At 39.7% G+C, this 18,284-nt stretch overlaps 1 protein-coding gene across 1 annotated transcript in view; it reads left to right on the top strand.

Moving 5' to 3' along the window:
* The window catches only part of TSHZ2 (teashirt zinc finger homeobox 2), a 449,616-nt gene that overhangs the window by 91,127 nt on the left and 340,205 nt on the right, over positions 1-18,284 (top strand). The window lies entirely within an intron of this gene.

Below are 18,284 nucleotides of genomic sequence, written 5' to 3'. Positions count from 1 at the left end.
ATAGCCAATACTCCAGAAGATAGGCTTAAGATACAGAAGGATCTTGATAGACTTGAACATTGCGTGCTATCTAACAAAATGAAATTCAATGGTGAAAAAAGTAAGGTTCTACATTTAGGGGGGGAAAATGCACAGGTACAGTATATGTGGTACCTTGCTCAATAGTAGTAACTGTGAGAGGGATCTTGGAATCCTAGTGGACAACCATTTAAATATGAGCCTACAGTGTAAAGCAACTTAGAACTAAGGAGAAATTTCCTGACAGTTAGAACAATTAATCAGTGGAACAACTTGCCTCCAGAAGTTGTGAATGCTCCAACACTTTTTAAGAAGATGTTGGATACCCATTTGTCTGAAGTAGTGTAGGGTTTCCTGCCTAAGTAGGGGTTTGGACTAGAAGACCTCCAAGGTCCCTTCCAACTCTGTTATTCTATTCTATTCTAAAGTCATAGGAACAAGTATATTTAAAATACCATAGCTGTATACCTGCAGAATGGGAAAATATCCAGAGGACGTCACTTTTGTATTTTGTGATGACAGGAACTTTGAATACAAAGCAAAGATGCATTAGGCTACAATTTCCATAAACATCACTCAGCATAGATAATGGCCAGAAGATCTGGGATTTGTAGTCTAAAATAACAACAAATTCCCTAATACTCTAATATCAAGTACTCTATTCCCAAGCTAAGATCTTTCTCCTTAGTTTGCTTGCCTCACATTAAAATCAGATTCTTGTCATGAATTTCTTGGGACAATTTGTTATTGTTGTTATTGCAACTGATATTACTTCTGTTTCAGCCAGTAATTGACTTTTTCTGGATTGCAAAATTACTTTGAAATATTAGGAAAAAAATATGTAAGATGTATTAATAATTAGTTCAAAGAAGAAAAGCTGTCACCTCAGTATAACGTGGGAGGGAAGGCTTAGAAAAAAGCTCAAGGACACTGGTAATGGGGAATGGTATATTTTTCTCTGGCTTTGAACATTACTAAGACCTAATGAAACATAGGTTCACCTATATTCCATACAAAGATCTAGGCCAAAGTCCACTTAAAATATTTCAATCCCAGAGTCGCTTTGCACAGTGAGATAGGCAGCATATAAATTTAATCAAAAAAATAAATACATTTCTGTGGTCTTTTGGTAGTTGTGACTTTCTTCAAATTTTGCCCCACTTATTCATCATCTTTTCCTGCACTATTTTTAAAGAAATGTGCTGGCTGCTGAATGATCACATGTAACTTCATGATCTATAGGCAAAGTCATTTTTTTCCCTCAGGAGGCTTCCCATGATCTGTGAAATCTTTCAAGATCATTCTTCTCTAGGTACATGACCCAGTTTCGTTAGACAGTTTCTGAACATACAGATTATCAGAGTTAGAAAGGACCTTGTAGGTCATCTAGTCCCAATCCCCTGCCCAAGCAGACTTTACACCATTTCTGATAGAAGGCAGTCCAGTCTCTTCTTGAAAGCTTCCATTGATGAAGCTCCCACAACTTCTGAAGGCAAGCTGTTCCATTGGTTGATTGTTCTCACTGTCAGAAAATCTCCCCTTATTTCTAGGTTGAATCTCTCCTTGATCAGTTTCCATCCATTATTCCTTGTCTGGCCTTCAGGTGCTTTGGAAAATAGCTTGATCCCTTTCTCTCTGTGGCAGCCCCTCAAATATTGGAACACTGTTATCATGTCTCCCCTGGTCCTTCTCTTCACCTGAATAGCCATGCCCAGTTCCTGTAACCGTTCTTCATATGTTCCATCCAGGGCCGGATTTAGATGAAAAGAGGCCCTAGGCTATTCCACTTATGAGGCCCTTTCACCTATAGTGAAAGTGTAATTTTAATTTTGCTAACAATTTGAATGTAGGCTCCTCTTGATCTTGAGGCCCCCTCTTGATCTTGAGGCCCTAGGCTGAAGCCTAGTTAGCCTATAGGAAAATCCGGCCCTGGTTCCATCTTCCACTCCCCGAATCATCCTGGTTGCTCTCCTCTGCACTTTTTCTAGAATCTCAACATCTTTTTTATAGTGTGGTGACCAAAACTGGATGCAGTACTCTAGGTGTGGTCTTACTAAGGCTTTATAGAGTGATATTAGTACCTCCCTTGATCTTGATTGAATCCCTCTGTTAATGCAATTTAGGATTGAATTGGCTTTTTGGCTGCCACTGCAGACTGCTGGCTCATATTTAATTGGTTGTCCACTAAGACACCATGATCCCTTTCACAGTTACCGCTATTAAGCCTGGTTTCACCCAGTCTATATGTGTACTTTTGGTTTTTCTTACCTAAGCGTAAGACTTTACTTTTCTCTACATTGAAATTCATTTTGTTAGATAGGACCCAGTGTTCAAGTCTGTAAGATCCATTGTCAGTATCACTCCACAGACATGAAATATCATGTGATCTATTACAAAGGATCAGGTTCCACATATTCTTTGGGATAAAAAGTGTAAACCATTTTTTTTCATGTGTTCCCTGACTTGGATGATCCCTGGAAAAGAAGGTCAGGATGCTATGTCAATTTGCAACCATACTTGATTCTGGACTTCAGGAGGCATGTGAATTGTTTTTTGAGGTTATGATGTTGGACACCGAAGTGCAAGAAAGGGGGGAAAATACCCATATAAAACAGAAAGGATCAGGGTAAGAAAACAGTATAATAGTAAAAATAATAGCAACAAGTACAGGTAGTCCTTGACTTACAACCACAATTGAGCCCAAAATTCCTGTTGTTAAGTGAGACACTTGTTAAGTGACTTTTGCCCCATTTTATGACCTTTCTTGCCACAGTTGTTAAACGAACCACTACAGTTGATAAGTTAGTAACCTGGTTGTTAAGTGAATCTGGCTTTCTCACTGACTTTGCTTGTCAGAAGGTTGCAAAAGATGATCACATGACCTTGGGACACAGCAACGGTCATAAGTATGAATTGCCTCTGAATTTTGATCACACAATCATAGGGATGCTTCAAAGTTCGTAACTGTGAACATTTTCTTTCAACATTAGAAGAGGCCTTTGAGATAAGACTTTTCTGGAATTAAGAGGCACCAATGTTTGATTTTCAGTTCAGATCCGGTAATGGAGAACTACAATCCAAAACAGCATTGCATATTTACCCCCCTCTCTTAAAATGTATAGTTATATCCAGCTGTGAAATCCTCTGAAGTCTGCTACCGGTTCTGTGAGTCTGCTACCGAGCATGCGCCCGTGCAGAGCTAAAAAAAGGAACCTTTTGAAGCCTTCTGAGACTGCAAAGGTAAGTAGAACAGTGAGGGGGGGGGAATCCGCTGTGCCACGTGATTTAGATTAGCTCGAAAGCAGTAAATCCGACAATTCTAGCTAATATAAATTGCGCATCACAGCTGATCATCGGAAATACCGATTTGCCCGAACCAGGACCATCTTTTACTACCGGTTCGGGAGAACCGATCCAAACTGGTAGCATTTCACCCCTGGTTATATCCTGCCCTTAGATATAAGTTATACATCTATTTCCATGTTAACATGGAAAATGCAAATAAGTCCAATGCAGCCATTTCATTCTGCACATATGTCTCTTTTAAATTTCCTTTCAATCTGATATAAAATAAATAGAACTCTTCCTCAGTTTCCTTGAGGAAAAAGCATGACAAATCATTCATGGGCCAGACTTATGGTTTTGCCTTGCTTTAGTTATATGTTTTGAGCTGAAGTGGGGTGGGATATAAAATCTAATAAATCCATAGGTAATGAATCAAGTGAGGTCTGGGCACTCTGTTTTGACACTCCTGAATTATGAGGTAGACAAGAAGAATGGACGATGGCTTGACTTACCTTGTCTTCCTAGTGACATGCGGCCTCCTTGTCTTTCCCACACTTCAAGGAAATGTCAAGGGGGAGGCTACAGGCTTACAGAGAGATGTGGGGATATAAAAAACACTCTCAGGCGCCTGGCAATGATAAAACAGGCTCAAGGACCACCAACAGACGGTTAAAAGATTCTAAACCACCCTGAGGATGAGACAGAAAAATAGAAACTTTGCTCGCTGCAGAAGAAAAACTTTTTGAGAATTTGGGAGATAAATGTGGAGGCAGTGTAACTCTGAATGTCTGCTTCAAGGACTTATCATCTCGTCTTCAGTGCAATGTTATGTCTATTCCCAGTAGATACCGAGAAGACACTTCAAGCTGACTCCTTTTCCTTTTTTTTTTTTTTTTTTGCATGCTAACATTTGATTGAAATATATAGTACATTGTAAGGTCATAAACAAATGATTTCTTTGAAAATTGAAGCTCAAGCAAAGCAGGCTTGTTCCACTGAAGTTAAATAGGTCAACAACTTACCTCGTTTGCCTGCTAATGTGCTTGCTAGGCAGGCTAATGAAATCTTGAGGATAATTAATATATCTAAGATTGTCAAGGTGAACGATGCATTGTTTCCCCTTCCCCAAGAGTTCAGATTTTTGCATTCTTTATTCTAACATGGTTTTGTTTAATGCTTCCTTGGGAAAGTAGCTTGGGGACATAATAAAAATGAGAATGGGAAAGCACCCATACTTTTTGTAGAATAATCTGTGCCATGCTTACTTTAGCTTAGTCTGATTTCTTTCAGAATTAAAATCTTAATTTTGAGAGCAGGACAGTTGGAATTTACAAGAAATCTCTTTTACCATGCTTGCAAAAAATCTGATTTACTATATTGTGTCTGTGTGTGGGGGGGGAGGGGGCTATTTGGGAATTTCAGAAACACCTAATGAATCTGGGGATAGCAAATTGAGAAAGGATGTCCTAGACCTTTGCTGGCTGTGGAATTCTGGGAGTTGAAGTCCGCCAGGCTTAAAGTTTCCAAGGTTGGAGATCCCTGTCCTAGACAGACATCAAAAAGTCACTGTCTCTAGCCTCAACCAAAAAATATCTCACAGTGACTGTTGAGACAATGTGAAGTATGCATTGGAGTACCCCAAGGCTCTGTCTTGGGCCTAGTACTCTTCAATAATTTTATCAATGATTTAGATGAGGAGATAGAAGGGGAACACATCAATTTTTCAGATGACACTAAGCTGACGGGAATAGTCAACCATCCAGAAGATAGGATCACAATACCGAAGAATCTTGACAGACTTGAACACTGAGCCCTATTTAACAAAATGAAATTTGGTGGTGAGAAAAGTAAGTTTCTACGTTTAGGCAACAAAAATCAGCTGCACAGGTATAGCATAGGTAGTACCAGGCTCAATAGTACTAACTGTGAGAGGTATAAAGGAATCCTAGTGGAAAATCACTTAAATATGAGCCAGCAGTGTGCTGCAGCTGCCAAAAAGGCCAGCACAGTCCTAGGCTGCATTAACAGAGGGATAGAATCAAGATCACATGAAATGTTAATGCTTCTTTATAATGCCTCGATAAGGCCACAGTTGGAATATTGCATCCAGTTTTGGTCACCACGATATTAAAAAGATGTGGAGACTCTAGAAAGAGTGCAGAGAAGAGCAAAAAAGATGATTAGGGGACTGGAGGCTAAAACATATGAAGAACAGTTGGAGGAATTGGGTATGTCTATTTTAATGACATACCCAATGAAAAGAAGGACTAGGGGTGACATGGTAGCAGTTTTCCAATATCTAAGGGGCTGCCACAAAGAAGAGGGAGTCAAGCTATTCTCCTCTGGTCTCAAGCAAGACTAGAAGCAATGGATGGAAACATTCACAAGAGAGTTTCCAATTTAATCTCAATAGGTGGGTAGGTTTGTATAGAAGAAGGTAGTTCCTCAAATATCCTGATTCTAAATTATTCAAAGATTTTATAGTCATGAAGAATGCTTTGAACTGCATTTTGAAATAAACAAGGACACATTTCCTATAGTTTACTTTGTGCTTATTGACAAATGCATGCTACATTCTAGATCCACAGTAATTTCCAAATATTTTTTTGAAGCCAGCTGTATGTAGAAAAATCCAGATGTGATATAATGAAGGCATAGGACACCTCTGTCAGATCTGCATTCATTAGCAACTGATAAAGTTGGTGCATGAACTGTAATGGAATAAAAGCATCCTTATCGCTTCCGATACTTAAACATCTGGGGTCGAATTGGAGTCTAGGGGGGAAAAAAATCCCATAACATGAGCCTATGTCTTGAAGTAAAGTGCAAACTCATTCAAAAAATATTTTACTGCAACATGTATTATTACTGCAATTCCTGGTTGTTATTCTGATTCAGATTCTGTTCAGATTCAGTATCAACTTATTAGCCCAATCTAATTGGTTATCACGTTGGCAGCAGTTTCCAATTGTGCAAAGGACTTTACTTGTATCCAAGTGAAAATTGCAAATATGTAGAAGGTTGTAGTTATAAGTAGCTTTTCATAGAACCATTGGTGATCAGCCATCTGTGGGACCTTATGGCTAAAGTGGATATAAGTAGGCTTCTCACTTTTCTCTCACCTGAAATATAACTTTCAGAACTAATTATCTGGATATAAGTGCATCCGCCTGGTATATATTACACAACTCTACCTCTACCTATGAAGTAAGGAGCAAAATCAGAGGTGGTATTCAGCCGGTTTGGAACGGTTCACCTGAACTGGTAGCAGAAATTGTGGGTGGCCCCGCCCACCTGCCCACCTACTTTGCCCACCCGCCCATCTGCCCCGTCTCTATGCCATCCTATTTAGGCACATTTTTGAGGCCGGGTGCATTCGTGGAAGGCCAGGCGCATGCGTGGAAGGCAGGCGCCTGTGTAAACTGGGTATGCACAAAGCGAGTGTGCTCACGAACGGCAAACCGGTAGTAACATAATGTGAATCCCACCGCTGAGCAAAATGATGTTTTTTGATGTTTAAGACAACTTGCCAGTAGTACCGGTACTTCATCTTAAATCTCTTTGGCAAATATATACAGCATGGAGTTGGGAGTTGTTTAACCACATATTGGCTGAGCATTGTACATCTCTATGTACTGTTATATCAGGACTACAATGATAACCTTTTGCATTACTTCTGGGTGAAAAATTTACCCATAATTCTATATATTGGTATAAAAATGTAATGAATACTTTTTTTTCTGTGCCTTTGAGTCAGTCTTCTCTCCTGGTAAGTCGATGCCAAGTTCATGTAGTTTTCTTGGCAGCATTTTTCAGAAGTTGGTTTGCCATTGTCTTGTTTCTAGGGCTAGAAGACAGTAACTGGCCCAAAGCCACCCAGATGGCTTTGTGGCTAAGGTAGGAGAAGAAGTCATGGTCTCCCAGTTTCTGGCCCGATGCCTTTAATAACTTATACCAAATTAGTTCTCAGTAAGTTTATACATACCATAATATTTTACTATGGTCCCTGTATTATCTTAAAATAAGATTACTGGTGAATTTTTCAAAAACCTTATATGGCTTGGTTCCGAGGTATGCTCATGACTGTTTTCTCCAGTCAGAATTGCCCTATAAAGTACTTATAACAGAATAACAGAATACAGAGTTGAAAGGGACCTTGGAGGTCTTCTAGTCCAACCCTGGCTCAGGCAGGAAATCCTATAACTGTGATGGCGAACCTATGGCACACGGCGCCATATCAGTGGGCACACGAGCGTTGCCGTAGCTCAGCTCCAGCATGCATCTGTGGTTTTTGGGTCTTTCGGTCTCACCGGAAGTTGGGAAATGGGCTGTTTCCGGCCTCTGGAGAGCCTCCGGGGGAATGGGGAAGGCTGTTTTTGCCCTCCCCAGGCTCCTAGAAAGCCTCTGGAGTCTGGGGAGGGTGAAAAATGGGCCCACGGGCCTACCATGCCATCATGTACTAAAAGCGGGGGGGCACATGCACAGGGGCGGGGCGCATTGAATTATGGGTGTGGGCACACACGTGGGCAACCTCCCCGTGCTCCCCCCGCTTTTGGCACGCGACGGCAAAGAGGTTAGCCATCACTGTCCTATAACATTTCAGATAAATAGTCATCCAATCTCTTCTTAAAAACTTCCAGTATTGGAGCACCCACAACTTTTGGAGGCAAGTCTTTCCACTGATTAATTGTATATCGGGGGATAAGGTACATATTTCTGGGGATAAGATGATTACCGATTTTTGAGAGGTAAGGAGTGCTGGGACCCAGAAACAGTCCTTCTTTATCAGAGTGTTTGGGAAATAATTTGGATGGTGCCCTCCATTTGTTGCCTTCATTATATTCTGATATAATTTTCATTGTATTTGGTTTAAGATTATTATTTTTTTGTTAATTTGGAGGTATCTATCAAAGTTTTTATTTTTTATTTTATTTATTTGTCAAACACATATAAGATAACAGATATAAGTATAAACATGATTATGAATACAGGATAAGGATACAAATAAATGGGGAACAGTAGGACAGGGACGGTAAGCGCGTTGGTGCGCTTATGCACGCCCCCTACAGACCTCTTAGGAATGGGGTGAGGTCAACAGTAGACAATCTAAGGTTAAAGTTATGGGGGTTCGGGAAAGTAACCACAGAGTCAGATAGTGCATTCCAGGCATTGACCACTCTGTTGCTGAAGTTGTATTTTCTGCAATCGAGTTTGGAATGGTTTACCTTAAGTTTGTATCTATTGTGTGCTCGTGTATTATTGCGGTTGAAGTTGAAGTATTCATTGACAGGTAGGATGTTGTAGCAGATAATTTTGTGTACTACACTTAGGTCAGACCGAAGGCGGCGTAGTTCTAAATTGTCTAATCCCAAAATTTCAAGTCTGGTGGCATAAGGTATTCTGTTGTGAGCAAAGGAGTGGGGTACTCTTCTCATGAAATACCTCTGGACTCACTCGATTGTATGAGCGATATACGATCTATAATGTCCGATATATAATGCGGGTTCCAGGCAGATGAGCCGTATTCGAGAATTGGTCTAGCAAAGGTTTTGTATGCCCTAGTTTGCAGTACAATATTACCGGAGAAGAAGCTTCGCAAGATTAGGTTAACAACTCTTAATGGCTTTTTGGCAACGTTGTTGCAGTGAGCTCTGGCACAAATAATAATGGAAGAGTACAAGGGGGAAGTGCAATATTACTGGAAACAGAAGCATGGGTAGGATAAATAAAAATATTGTTAAGAATATTAAGCAATGTATGAAGCAAAGAATAGTTTCAGTTCACCAAATCCCATTGATTGTCATTAAGTCAATAGGGCTTTGAAACTTAGCTTTGATTGGCTCATATTAAAATATAGTTTGGCTGTGTTATTCTTCCCTTTATGCTCAACATAGAAATTCAAATGCAAACACCCTGAATGAATGGCTGTCCAAACTTAAATAGATCTTGTGAATGGAATCCATTACCTGCCTTAATTGTTGGTTCCACTCTCAAACTGCTGTTTCTATTAGGAAAGACATTTAACTGTGATCTCTTATCCCACAAAACTTTTATTCTGTCTCCTAGAATAGAGGATAATAAAAGACAAGTCTTTGTTATCTTTTCTGTGGAACCCCTTCAGGTACTGAAAAAACATTTATCATGTATTTCATACTTGGTCTTCTTCCAAGACTAAATTTGCCCATGTCATGATGTGATACCAATGTGTCTCTTCCCAATTCTATGAAATAAGTAAGTAGAAATTAATTCAGCGGCAATTTGTAGAGCAGAAGCACTGATATACTTAAGAATACTCTGCATGTCTATTGTTGAAGCCAACCAGAGAATAGACAAGGAAAGAATCTTGGTTAGTTAGGGATATTTTAAGGTACTTATTATGTTTGCACTCCGAACTACAATGTTGTGGTTACTCTCTAAAAATGTACACATTAATATAAGTAAAGTCAGACTTTAGAGAATTTTTGAGACTGGCTCTGCTCTATGATTGAGGATGAGCCAAGGAGGACCAAGCCAAGGAAAATATTCTGGCATTAATTCCTGGTGGTCTAATGACACTATGTATATCATTTCTTTAAACAGCTTTATCATATGTGTATATTCAGCTCCAAAATGCTTGGGTTTGACTTGAGGAATGGAGCCAAGACTTTGGTTTGGTTTGACATGAGTCTTTCAAACTTCTGGCTTCTCCTCCCTCTTAACAAAAACATTGTCTGAGCTTTTTAAAGAAAAACATCACATCCACATCCACGTGCCAGGTGAAACCTTCCTGCGCATTGTAATCAAGTTAGCTACCAATTTCTTTTTCCGCTTGAATTCTGTTCAGCTGTCTGGAATGATTTTCAGAAATTGGCTTCAGTAATCATGGGCATTTTTTAACCTTTCACATAGCTTGAAAGCACAGATTCAGGGTTGTTGTTTTTTCTTTTCTTTTCTTTTCTTGAAGTTGTTGGTTTCATTTTGTGGAGGAGAAAAAGCCAAGGATCAAAACATTCTTTTAAAAAAACAGCATTCACCATTGTCAATTTGAAGCAGAAGTTCTGTCAAAATGAATTGGAAGTTTCACAAGAGCGTTGATACAAAGCTATCTATCCTCTGAGAATTTCTATTTGTTTTAGACAGTTTCCACGCTGCTTCAAATACAATAGAGTAGAAAGTGGAATGAACTCGTTGTACGATATATATCTATATTATATTGCCGCTTATGTGTAAATGTTTACTATTCCAGATATGATTTCTTCATCATGAATTGTCTTTCATAAAGGCAACCCTAATGCAAGCTAATGGGATTCTAGGGAAAATATATGGCTCCCCCAAATTATATACATATGTTTTATTCACCTACATTCCTAGGGTTTGCCATAATTTTCCTCCTTGAAATCATCAAATGAGTGCAGACATGAAAGGTCATTGTGAAAACTTTTTACCTGATGCAGGAAATTCACAGCTAAGCATTTCTAACAGATAGCTGTCTAAGTTCACCCCAAATTCCTGTAACAAATGTGAGAACCAGTCATTACTTTAGATAACTGGTTTGATTGATGTACTGTTTTGACCATTAGGAAGGTTCACTTAATTCTATTAGAGGCATGTTGAGCTTCAAAGGAGTGCTTCACTTTGACAATGTTTTGAGCAAAGCATTCCTTTTGAGGCTGCTTCTGAAACAGTGTAAGCCCTCATCAACCGCATAGCTCACCTGCCATCTTGTTGTTATTGTTAGTTGCGAAGTCGTGTCCAACCCATCACAACCCCATGGACACCATTCATCCAGGCCTTCCTGTCCTCTACCATCCTCTGGAGTCCATTTAAGCTCATGCCTACTGCTTCAGTGACTCCATCCAGCCACCTCGTTCTCTGTCGTCCCGTTCTTTTTTCCCCTCAATCTTTCCCAGCATTAGGCTCTTCTCAGTGAGTCCTTCCTTCTCATTAGGTGGCCAAAGTATTTGAGTTTCATCTTCAGGATCTGGCCTCCTAAAGAGAAGTCAGGGTTGATGATCTCTAGGACTGACTGGTTTGATTGCCTTGCAGTCCAAGGGACTCACAGGAATCTTCTCCAGCACCAGAGTTCAAAGGCCTCCATTCTTTGGCACTCAGCCTTTCTTATGGTCCAACTTTCACAGCCATACATTGCAACTGGGAAAACCATAGTCTTGACTATACGCACTTTTGTTGGCAGGGTGATATCTCTGTTTTTTAGTATGCTGTCTAGATTTGCCATAGCTTTCCTCCCCAGGAGCAAGCGCCTTTTAATTTCTTGGCTGCAGTCCCCATCTGTGGTGAATGTGGAGCCCAGGAAAACAAAATCTGTCACTACCTCCATTTCTTCCCCATCTATTTGCCAGGAATTGAGAGGGTCGGATGCCATGATCTTAGTTTTCTTAATGTCAAGTTTCAAGCCAATTTTTGCACTCTCCTTCTTCACCTGCATCAAGTGGCTCTTTAGTTCCTCTTCACTTTCTGCCATTAGAGTGGCATCATCTGCATAACTGAGGTTGTTGATATTTCTCCCAGCAATCTTAATTCATTTTATACCACTCCAGTGGCTTCCTCCAGTACAAGGCTGTCAAACTCTCGGCCCGCTGGCCACGCCCACACCCGGTTTAGCAAAGTGGGGAAAATATCCCAATGTGTCATGTGACGCCACTGTGATGATGTGAGTTTGACACTCCTGCTCCAGTGCTTCAGCATCCTGCAGGGTTTCCAGTGATCTACTGGAAGCCCAAAGGAGTCCATGGGACTATCACAAAACCTCTTGACAAAGTTGAAGACCACAGTGCAGAAAATGAGACCAATTGTGGCTTACTTCTCACGAGAATTAGATTTGGCCTAGCCTATGGAAGCTCAGGTATCCATCCTCTGAGTTGGTTTTGGTTTCTTGGAAAAATGTACTTGCCCATGTCCAGAAATAATTTGGTCTGGAGAGTTATATATGTGCCATGTGGACTACTTTTGGAAACTGTTGTTCTGACCTAAGTTTCTTTATAAAGTATACAGCAAAATCTTAGTCCCAGTTAACCTCTTTAATTCATACGGCTGTGAATTAGTGTCATTCCCAGTCCAAAAGGCTTCTCAAACAGTCTTTCAGGGGAGTGTTTACAAACACTCACCTTATCTCCCTTGGAATGCTACCAGAGAACTAATTGCCACAAGCAGGGCAAGGCCAAACTTAGCACAGAGTCAAACAGAACTTTTCCAGAGCTTTTACTGACCAGATAAACTAATTGCTTCCTGCAAAAGCTCACATCCCATTTGTTTCTCTTTTATGTCTTATGGGAGGGGCCAATCATCTCCAAGCCTACTCCCAAGTTGACCCTGTTTTCTTAATTGTTCCTGTCTCCTGGCAGCTCTGCGCATGTGCACACTGGGAACAGGCTGATGCTTTTCTTCTGCCTCGCTGATGTCAGACTCTGGAGACTCCGGAGGCAGCAAAGAACTATCAAATGGCCTTGGCCCCCTCTCTGCCTCCGACTCAGAGCCCTCGTTCGAGCCTTCCCCAGACTCCAGGACTGGCCCATGTTCCTCCCAAACTTCCTCAGTGTCCGAATCTGCTGCCGCTGGCAGGCCACAACAACTGTTCTGAATCTACACCTTATTCACCACCTAGTAGATAAAGTGCTGACTCAACTTCATAGGAATTTTTATTGAAACTGGCTGAGAGGTAGTCTAACCTGTGTTAGATACTGGCTTTAAACATCTAAACTCTTTTCAACGTTCCCAGAGGATTGCCAGAATCCCCATAACCTTGTCTAACCATTTAGCCTATTGGCTAAATGGGTGCATGAACTTTTCACTTGTGGTCTCTTGTCTGTGAGATTACTTCTTTGCCCACTTTAAGGCTCATCTTTACTTAACTTTCCATCATTTAATAGCATTACAAATTGGTCTCAAGTTTTTTAGTTTAAATTATGGTGGTGGATGCTGCTTTTTCTACCATGTCCGTATATGTTGCTTCTGCATGGCTATTATTGCTTCTCTCATTTTATTCAGTGATTGATCTTTTTTTCCAACTGAGAGAGTAACCTACAAGGCAGCTTCAAGTTGTCCACCTTTCTACCAACTTGGAAGGACTTACTGACATACATTCAGGAAGCGGACATTCTAAATGTTGTAACAAGTAAATAAAAATATTACATTTTTCCAACAAATGCTGGGAAAAATATATCTCAAACAAGCCATTTTTCAGTGCATGGAAATCTATAGCACACACACACACACACACACAAAATATTAGATCCTAATTAGGGATTCCATATTAAAAAAAAAGTGAAAGGAATTATTGTAGTAAGCACAACCTCTCTTTATGCTGATTTTAGCAAATGCTCACCTAAAAAGTTGAGATGTTTTATATTTATATTATATTAATGAAGGCTGAAGCTCTCTTTTGGTTTTGAATTTCAATGTGGTGGAGAGATTTCATAAAATATGATACTATACTGTATTGCAGTTAATGTTCCAACTGAAGGCCATTGAGGTTATAGGAAGCCTAAAATATATTTTTTAAAAATGTATTAAACCCTTGACTCTGCTGAGACCTTTCCTGCTGACTCCCCTTCCCCATAAACAATGTGGTTTTTCTTATTAGCATTTGACTAAATTTGTTACACTTTTCAGGGCTATTTGAGAAAAGTGGCTGATGCAAGAGAGCCTAGATCTTAATGGCACCATTCATCAAGATAGTACTTTTGAACATAAAGTATAAAGCTTTTCCACATGGTAATTAATACTCTGCTTTTAATTCAATGGCAGTTCTTTTTTCATGAAGGGAAGGGGGGAAATGGAGAAAGAAAGCAATTGCCCTCATCCCATCCTAAAACCTTTATGTTTTGGTGTATAATAGCTTTGGGCATTTATTTGCATATCTGGAGATCAAGAGACAAGGGAGTGTTATAGTTGTAATGTATCCTGAATCCTGTCAAGAATTTTGACTCTTGAATAACCTTATGGACAAGATGGATAAAAAGGAACTAGATATTACTGTAATCCTGATGGAGTTGCCTCCAAAGGATGCTTATAAATAGTTGTACATCTTCCTGCGAAAAAATAATGAATATTGTCCCTCTAAGCTTTTTCCTAGGCGCAGTGATATTCAACATTTTTATTAGTGCCCCTAAAGCACGGGTGTCAAACTCACGGCGTCACGTTGCTGTCACATGATGTGATGTTTTTCCCCTTTGCGGAGCTGGGGTGGGTGTGACCTACAATGTGACACATCCGGCCCGTGGGCTGCCAGTTTGACACCCCTGCCCTATGGGATGGAATGGAAGGGATGCTTCTCAAATTTGCAAATCAAATCACGCTAGAGGACTGACTAAAATTTTCGAAGACAAAACTCAGAACAACTAGCATATGACTTGGCCAATTCCAACAAGATGATGTTCTATTGTAGCAGTGTAAACTTTTGCATTTGGGTTAAGAAAAAGTAAAAAATAAAAAATTAGGATTGGCTGGCCTGGCTAAATAGCAGTACATGATGGAGCACTAGTGAATTACGAATGAATTTATTTTATTTATTTTATTTATTTCAATTTCTATACCGCCCTTCTCCAAATAGGACTCAGGGCGGTGAACAGCCAAAGTAAAAAAAGTAAAAATGAAGGTTAATATACATATGTATCCCAGGATAATGTTGCAGGATACAATCTGGGTCAGTCACCAGTATCAGAGGTTTGGTCTTCGAGCTTTCGGACACATATTGGAGCCCATCCCTAGGGAACAACTGTCTAGCAGAGTGTGTGCTTTGGGCTACTCTGTGTATTTTGTAAATACCACATACAGAATAGTTCAAAGCACATGTTCTGCTAGAGAGCAGTTCCCAGAGGATGGGCTCCAGCACATGTCTGAAAGCTGGAAGATTAAATCTTTGGTATTTGACCGACCCAGATTGGATCTTGCCACTAGTAAATTAACTCAGTGGGATCCAATCCATTTGCCAAGAAGAGAAAACCAGCATTATGTCAGTGCAACATTGTTCATGTAATTTGCCTGCTCTTGCTGCCCACCTCCCACCACATGGTTGATGATGAATCTACAACTGAATATGAACTAATGGGATGATGCAACAACTTAAAAGGCCAATGCAATTTGGAGCTCTGTTTAGAAAACTTGCACATAGCTTATGCAAAGTAATTATTCCATTGAGATCTACACTGGTTAGATGGCCCTTGCACTGCTGTGTCTAATTCTGGGCATGGACTCAAACCCTGTGAGTTGCATTTAAAGGAGCTGACTATATTTTGCTTAGAAAAGAGAAGACTATGGGGAAATAGGGTAGCAATCTACAAATGTATGAAAGGCTGTCTCTATCTGAGGGGATATTGGTCTTTTCCCCTTGAAACCAAGAGCTGAATTAGTACCAACAGATTAAAATTAAAAGGAGATTCATGCTAAGAGGAATTGTTGAAAGTTAGGGCTGTTTAAGCAATAGAGAAGGCTGCCTAGACAAGCCAAAGAAGCTTTCAACCATTCTCACAAAAGACTGACAAGCCAGTTCATCAAAGCCCCTTGAAACACCAACAATATAGGGGCCATACTGATCTCTGAAGGAATCTTATTCATGAGGTGCAACAGAGAAAGCCTCCTTCTGGGGTCTCAAGTAGACAGCATTGTTTAGTTGAAAAAAACCTAGAACACGTTAGCCAGGCCAGATGAATTTGGCTAGGCAGATACTTTGAAAGGAAAGTGGTCCCTCAAGTAACCAGGCCTGATGCCATATATTCCAGCATTCCATAATGTATACACTTGGTTCAGAATAATTTTCAAGTTAATCAGCATGTTATGTTTCCAGATGGATAAAATTATTTCTAGATAATTTTGATGGAAATAGAAACATAGGCAGGTCTTGGGATGGTCCAAGAATGGAAATTTGTTCGTAATATTCTGATACTTTTCAACATTCCTATTAAATTCAATGGAGAAAAATAGGAGAGGGAGAAAGAATCGCAAAAGAATTGCAAAATTCTTATGGTTTAGAATAGATGCGTGGAATTTTATAAATATTTTTCTTAAAAAGTGGTTAGAGGATCGTTTTTGAATTTCCCATCCTGTACTAACATTTCTCCAATCCCTGAAACCCAAACGTCTGTTCAAAAGAAGATTTTTTTTTGAGGGAATTCTTCTGATAGATCAAGAAGTGGAGTAGCTAGAAGAGTTACAGAGCAACTGGCAGATATTGTCATCCAAACAGGGTAGACCAGGCTAAGAAACTAATTCTTTAGTTAGAATTACTAAGAGTCAGAATTACTTTTATTGTACCTGTCATAGAAACAGAATCTTACAAGTCTGAATGTGCTTCCCCCCTCTCTCCTTTCATCCTTATGAGAACTAGAGATTGCTAATCCCATCCTTCAAGGCCATTCCCTCTGTCCTCTCTAGCAGAAGAATACAATTACATAGTTTTCCACCTTACGGTAGTAAAGCAGGGATATTATTCAGCAGGTTCTGACAGGTTCCGGAGAACCGGTAGTGGAAATTTTGAGTAGTTCAGAGAACCAGCAAATGCCATCTCTGGCTGGCCCCAGAGTGGGGTGGAAATGGAGATTTTGCAATATTCTTCCCCCAGAAGTGGGGAGAGAATGGGGATTTTGCAGTATCCTTCCCCTGCTACAACCACCAAGCCACGCCCACAGAACCGGTAGTAAAAAAATTTGAATTCCACCACTGTTGTAAAGTAAGTTTAGAATCATTTCCCACCTTCCCCCACATTTTTTTTTTAAATACCTGAAAATACAGTAGGAAAAATGGACATCTATTTCATATAGAGTTTTTTTTTCCTGGAATCTGGAAAATAAATTTTGACCAATAACCTTTGATTTGCTAAATTTAAATACCTGTTTTTCCCAAAACAATCAGCTACATTTCAAGCTTTCAGAAATGTGTCACCAACTGATGAATGTACTTCTGAATCACTTTGCCACTATTCCCAAAACGTTGCACCTAGTCTTCTTTCAATACATTTACATCAAGTCTGGATTTTGGGGCTCCATGGTCCACCCAGACCAAAAACAGTGAATTTGCTACTGGACCTTCTGATATGTTATTGTTTTTTGACTATACATGTGTTTCATTTTTCATAAGGAAATTCATAACTTCCAGACATTATTTTTTTATTAGTGATGATTTTTCTTTCAATTTTTTGCTTCAAATTGAACTTGAACTGAAAGAGTCTTCAAAATTCAAAGGAAGATGTATTCAAATGGGCATTCTGTGGAATTTTCGCAGATATAAGCCTGTGCCTTATAAATAGATTTAATGACCACTTGCATAAATTCCTTGAACACCACAACTCAAATGTCCAAGTGATTTGGCCAATAACTTAGACAAACATCATCATTCCATGTTAAGAGAGTTCACACAATCTCAAATGAAAATTGATTCAGACATAACATTTCTATGAATTTCCAAAAGTGAAATTTGCAAGATCAAAACACTGGAGGTTTTTTTTTTCCCCTCCTCCCCAAATATTCACTTTATCTTAAGCCTGTTCAATGTCCAGAATTTCTCTTTAAAATATAGTCTTCTCACAAATCCCCTGAGCCTCATTCTGGAACTTATTTTGTAGACTGAAACCCTTGGCAGCGCCTGTAGGCAGCAATGAGATCCTATTAAACAAACGTGCTGTGAAGAAACTGACTTGAATTGACGTGAGCCAAATGTTGCTGAGTTTAATACTTAAAGAAAAAAGGAAGAGGACCTTTCTCCTCTCTGGAGACAATTCCTGTCCCTTGCTTAAAAATGCATGGGATGAAAAGAAGAGCTATCAAAATATCAAGGTGCCTGAGAAACTGTCTGGGCATGCGCTGATGGAGTGATGATGGGAGAGGCAACAGGATAAAAGCTTTTCAAAGCTGAGTAAAAAGCTTTGCTCATAAAAGGATTTGAAGGGAAAGGGAGTTGACTTGATGGCTGGAGACAGCTGTTTCTAAACTCAGGGAACAACAGGGCAGAAGGTTATGATTTAAAAGTAAATGAATTTAAATGCATGACTC

Source organism: Pantherophis guttatus, chromosome 3 (assembly GCF_059756535.1).
Source record: "Pantherophis guttatus breed Tessera chromosome 3, ASM5975653v1, whole genome shotgun sequence".
NCBI classification, from domain to species: domain Eukaryota; kingdom Metazoa; phylum Chordata; class Lepidosauria; order Squamata; family Colubridae; genus Pantherophis; species Pantherophis guttatus.
The sequence above is the reverse complement of the archived record's forward strand: the minus strand, read 5'-3'. Positions and strand labels throughout refer to the sequence as shown.